Consider the following 5488-nt stretch of genomic DNA (forward strand, 5'->3'; position numbering starts at 1 on the left):
GGGCACGAGATAGCCGACACAATCGGCCTTCCAGGTGGAGTGTCAGACAATTCCCGGATCTTGTGTATCTTAGGGAGCATGTAAAAACATGGATTACCTAGGTCGCTGGGGTCGTGTTTAAGGACCTCTGCTCTACTAGGTAATTCTCCCTGCGATATCAAAGACTGGATTGTCTCTCTCTCTCTCTCTCTCTCTCTCTCTCTCTCTCTCTCTCTCTCTTTCTTTCTTTCTTTCTTTCTTTGTCCCCCCCCCCTCCCTCTTTCTCCCTCCCCCCTCTCTCTCTCTCTGATTCCCCCTCTCTACCGGTCCGCCTCAAACCAAACCCCCCCCCCCCCCGCCCCTTTTTTTTTTTTTTATTTTTTTTTTTTATTTTTTATTTTATTTTTTTTTTCTTTTATTAATTTCTCTCTCTCTCTCTCTCTCTCTCTCTCTCTCTCTCTCTCTCTCTCTCTCTCTCTCTCTCTCCTCTCTCTCTCTCCCTTCTCTCCCCTCTTTTCTGACCATCTACCTATCTATCTGCCTATCCATCTATCTATTTATTGGTGTATTCCACTTTACTATCGCATCGTTCCTTCGCGAAGATTCGACCTTCGCTCATCCAACAAACCCCCCCCCCCCCCCCACCTCCGCCGTGCACCCTTTCACTCGACCTCCCTCCAACCCCCCCCCCCCCCACCTCGCTACCTTCACCGCTCACCCTACTAGTCTACTACAGCTCTACTACTACTACTACTACTACTACTACTACTACTACTACTACTACTACTACTACTACTATACTACTACTACTACTACTACAACTACTACTACTACAACTACTACTACTACTACTACTACTACTACTACTACTTTCTACTAATACTACTACATACTATACTACTCTACTATACTAGATATGAAGTGAGTAGAAAAGTGCCAGAAGACAATAGAGAATAAAAAATTTTTTCGCGGCGGTGGTGGGGTTTGAACCTGCGACCTTATTGGTACGACAACTCCGCCTGGCAGGTGAGAGCGTGGCTCTACCGTGTGAGCTATCCACGAACACAAAAATATTCGTTTCAAACCCAAAGTCATTTCTAGATCCCTCTCTCACCCACTTCTTGAGATCGCCGATTCGTTCACCACCATCGCGAAGTAATTTTGACCAGCAGTTAAGCTTAATAGCCAATATTCTCATCACAAACATATAACATAGAAACGATTGAGACATGGAGTATGCTCCGGTGTATGGGGTGAATTTTTAATTCAGAAAAGTGAGTGGAGCAGGCACTTATGTTGGTAACAACAAGATATGAAGTGAGTAGAAAAGTGCCAGAAGACAATAGAGAATAAAAAATTTTTTCGCGGCGGTGGTGGGGTTTGAACCTGCGACCTTATTGGTACGACAACTCCGCCTGGCAGGTGAGAGCGTGGCTCTACCGTGTGAGCTATCCACGAACACAAAAATATTCGTTTCAAACCCAAAGTCATTTCTAGATCCCTCTCTCACCCACTTCTTGAGATCGCCGATTCGTTCACCACCATCGCGAAGTAATTTTGACCAGCAGTTAAGCTTAATAGCCAATATTCTCATCACAAACATATAACATAGAAACGATTGAGACATGGAGTATGCTCCGGTGTATGGGGTGAATTTTTAATTCAGAAAAGTGAGTGGAGCAGGCACTTATGTTGGTAACAACAAGATATGAAGTGAGTAGAAAAGTGCCAGAAGACAATAGAGAATAAAAATTTTTTTTGCGGCGGTGGTGGGGTTTGAACCTGCGACCTTATTGGTACGACAACTCCGCCTGGCAGGTGAGAGCGTGGCTCTACCGTGTGAGCTATCCACGAACACAAAAATATTCGTTTCAAACCCAAAGTCATTTCTAGATCCCTCTCTCACCCACTTCTTGAGATCGCCGATTCGTTCACCACCATCGCGAAGTAATTTTGACCAGCAGTTAAGCTTAATAGCCAATATTCTCATCACAAACATATAACATAGAAACGATTGAGACATGGAGTATGCTCCGGTGTATGGGGTGAATTTTTAATTCAGAAAAGTGAGTGGAGCAGGCACTTATGTTGGTAACAACAAGATATGAAGTGAGTAGAAAAGTGCCAGAAGACAATAGAGAATAAAAAATTTTTTCGCGGCGGTGGTGGGGTTTGAACCTGCGACCTTATTGGTACGACAACTCCGCCTGGCAGGTGAGAGCGTGGCTCTACCGTGTGAGCTATCCACGAACACAAAAATATTCGTTTCAAACCCAAAGTCATTTCTAGATCCCTCTCTCACCCACTTCTTGAGATCGCCGATTCGTTCACCACCATCGCGAAGTAATTTTGACCAGCAGTTAAGCTTAATAGCCAATATTCTCATCACAAACATATAACATAGAAACGATTGAGACATGGAGTATGCTCCGGTGTATGGGGTGAATTTTTAATTCAGAAAAGTGAGTGGAGCAGGCACTTATGTTGGTAACAACAAGATATGAAGTGAGTAGAAAAGTGCCAGAAGACAATAGAGAATAAAAAATTTTTTCGCGGCGGTGGTGGGGTTTGAACCTCAATCGTTTCTATGTTATATGTTTGTGATGAGAATATTGGCTATTAAGCTTAACTGCTGGTCAAAATTACTTCGCGATGGTGGTGAACGAATCGGCGATCTCAAGAAGTGGGTGAGAGAGGGATCTAGAAATGACTTTGGGTTTGAAACGAATATTTTTGTGTTCGTGGATAGCTCACACGGTAGAGCCACGCTCTCACCTGCCAGGCGGAGTTGTCGTACCAATAAGGTCGCAGGTTCAAACCCCACCACCGCCGCGAAAAAAATTTTTATTCTCTATTGTCTTCTGGCACTTTTCTACTCACTTCATATCTTGTTGTTACCAACATAAGTGCCTGCTCCACTCACTTTTCTGAATTAAAATTCACCCATACACCGGAGCATACTCCATGTCTCAATCGTTTCTATGTTATATGTTTGTGATGAGAATATTGGCTATTAAGCTTAACTGCTGGTCAAAATTACTTCGCGATGGTGGTGAACGAATCGGCGATCTCAAGAAGTGGGTGAGAGAGGGATCTAGAAATGACTTTGGGTTTGAAACGAATATTTTTGTGTTCGTGGATAGCTCACACGGTAGAGCCACGCTCTCACCTGCCAGGCGGAGTTGTCGTACCAATAAGGTCGCAGGTTCAAACCCACCACCGCCGCGAAAAAATTTTTTATTCTCTATTGTCTTCTGGCACTTTTCTACTCACTTCATATCTTGTTGTTACCAACATAAGTGCCTGCTCCACTCACTTTTCTGAATTAAAAATTCACCCCATACACCGGAGCATACTCCATGTCTCAATCGTTTCTATGTTATATGTTTGTGATGAGAATATTGGCTATTAAGCTTAACTGCTGGTCAAAATTACTTCGCGATGGTGGTGAACGAATCGGCGATCTCAAGAAGTGGGTGAGAGAGGGATCTAGAAATGACTTTGGGTTTGAAACGAATATTTTTGTGTTCGTGGATAGCTCACACGGTAGAGCCACGCTCTCACCTGCCAGGCGGAGTTGTCGTACCAATAAGGTCGCAGGTTCAAACCCCACCACCGCCGCGAAAAAAATTTTTTATTCTCTATTGTCTTCTGGCACTTTTCTACTCACTTCATATCTTGTTGTTACCAACATAAGTGCCTGCTCCACTCACTTTTCTGAATTAAAAATACTACTACCAATATGTCTTTCATCTTCCATTATAGTCTGGAAAGTTCTGTTCCCTGACGCTGACCTTTGCTTATCAATTAGATCACCCCCCTGGGGCACCCTATCCTCTACCCACGCCACGCTAACATTTCATTCATACGGCAACCACCATTGAGTACAGACGATACAAGTTATTTTTCATTATATTTTATTTGTTTTCCACGTTTATTTGTGTATTGTTGTGCTGACGAAGGGTTTGTACCCGAAACGTCCATTGTCTGTTTTGTTCCCATACGAAGCCTTTCCATTTTCACTCTTTCGTTAGTATTTTACGATCACCGGCTTCAGGCAGCCCTTACCGTTTTCAACAATCCCTACAATAACAAAAATAGCGAAGCTCTCCTAGTGTTTTTCCCCCTCTCTTTTAAATAGAGAATAAAGAAGTAACTTAAGTAAACATCAGCGACTACTTAGACTCAGTCCGTATTAGACGGATATTGCTCTGCGTGTGACAATTTCTACACTCTTTTACAAACGGAATGAGCGGTCTTGTCCGTTTTATTAAAATTATAGTCCGATGATACGTAAAAAAAATAAAATAAATAAATAAAGCCAACACATAACCAATGGGCATTGCGATAAATGTATCGTATCGTACACACATAGGATAACAAGGAAAGGGAATTAAAAAAAAAAAAATAAATAAATAAAAATAAAGGGGACACCCGGGTTCGAACCGGGGACCTCTCGATCTGCAGTCGAATGCTCTACCACTGAGCTATATCCCCTGACGCAGTAGGGCAAAATTTATAATTATATATAAAAACTATGAATTTGGTATGATTTATAGTAATTTGCTTATTCCTTGACTACCTAAATAGGCTTTCTATTGTTAATGCTGTACTTATTTATGCTCTTCTTTTATATCAGGTAATGTCGACTGCAAAAAAATTAAGAACAACTCCCAAAAGCTCTCATAAGTATCTCCCTGTGGCTGTATCGGTATTTACTCATATTTACCATTGTCTCAATACTACTTAAACGTCTTCTGAATACCCTTGACTTTACTCTACGCCCTCATGTTTTCATGGATATTTTAGCAAGCATTGTGAATAATAATTTATCAAATTTTAGTGATTCAAGCTAATTCTATGTTTCCACATAATAAGATCTGAATTGGAATGAAGTGAGTTGAAATGACGAACCGATACCTTCTGTAGAGCAGTAAAGTTAGGTGCCCCAAACGTAAACAATAACAAGTTGCTAGTGATTTCCGTTAGGGACCGGAATAATTTACGCACAATATAGGTCTCCCAATTTTGTAGTTTGAGTTGTAGGCAATACACTTTCAGTATTGAAAATATGTTTACATAAAATCTAACAGTTGCAGAAATAATAATATAAGGCTAAATTATTATGAAAATCAGGCTCCGAATAATTCTCGTTTTGTTCACACCAGCGCAATAATTTGCTCTGGTCTAAAAATAGATAGACTGTAACTTTTGATAAATTTTAGAAAATTTTACCTTTTGTTCCATAAAATATCCATATCTAGACATTATTTGATGCATGATCGAGTATTTATGAATATGTGTTTCTTTGCCACCTAACAGCCAAATTTTAAAGGTTATTTTTTTCTATTATTTACATTGGAACGTGAGCTGTCAAGACAGGAACATGTGGTTTGCCACGTGCTTCTCGACCTTTGTTTACGTTTGGGGCACCTAACTTTACTGCTCTGTACTCACTGAAACAAATAAAAAATTCCCGGAAGTCATAGGAAAGCGAAAGTGCTTTAAC

At 41.0% G+C, this 5488-nt stretch overlaps 1 long non-coding RNA gene and 1 other non-coding gene across 2 annotated transcripts in view; one reads left to right on the forward strand and one right to left on the reverse strand.

Annotated features, from left to right (window-relative positions):
- Positions 1 to 5488, forward strand: part of LOC144963395 (uncharacterized) — a 142922-nt gene that overhangs the window by 33052 nt on the left and 104382 nt on the right. The gene's annotated exons all lie outside the window — the stretch shown is intronic.
- On the reverse strand, positions 4405 to 4476 carry Trnac-gca (transfer RNA cysteine (anticodon GCA)). The gene has a single exon. It is a non-coding gene; the product is annotated as a tRNA-Cys (tRNA).

This window comes from Berghia stephanieae, chromosome 1 (genome assembly GCF_034508935.2).
Source record: "Berghia stephanieae isolate SIO BIC M18660-M18661 chromosome 1, UCSD_Bste_1.3, whole genome shotgun sequence".
NCBI lineage: Eukaryota > Metazoa > Mollusca > Gastropoda > Nudibranchia > Aeolidiidae > Berghia > Berghia stephanieae.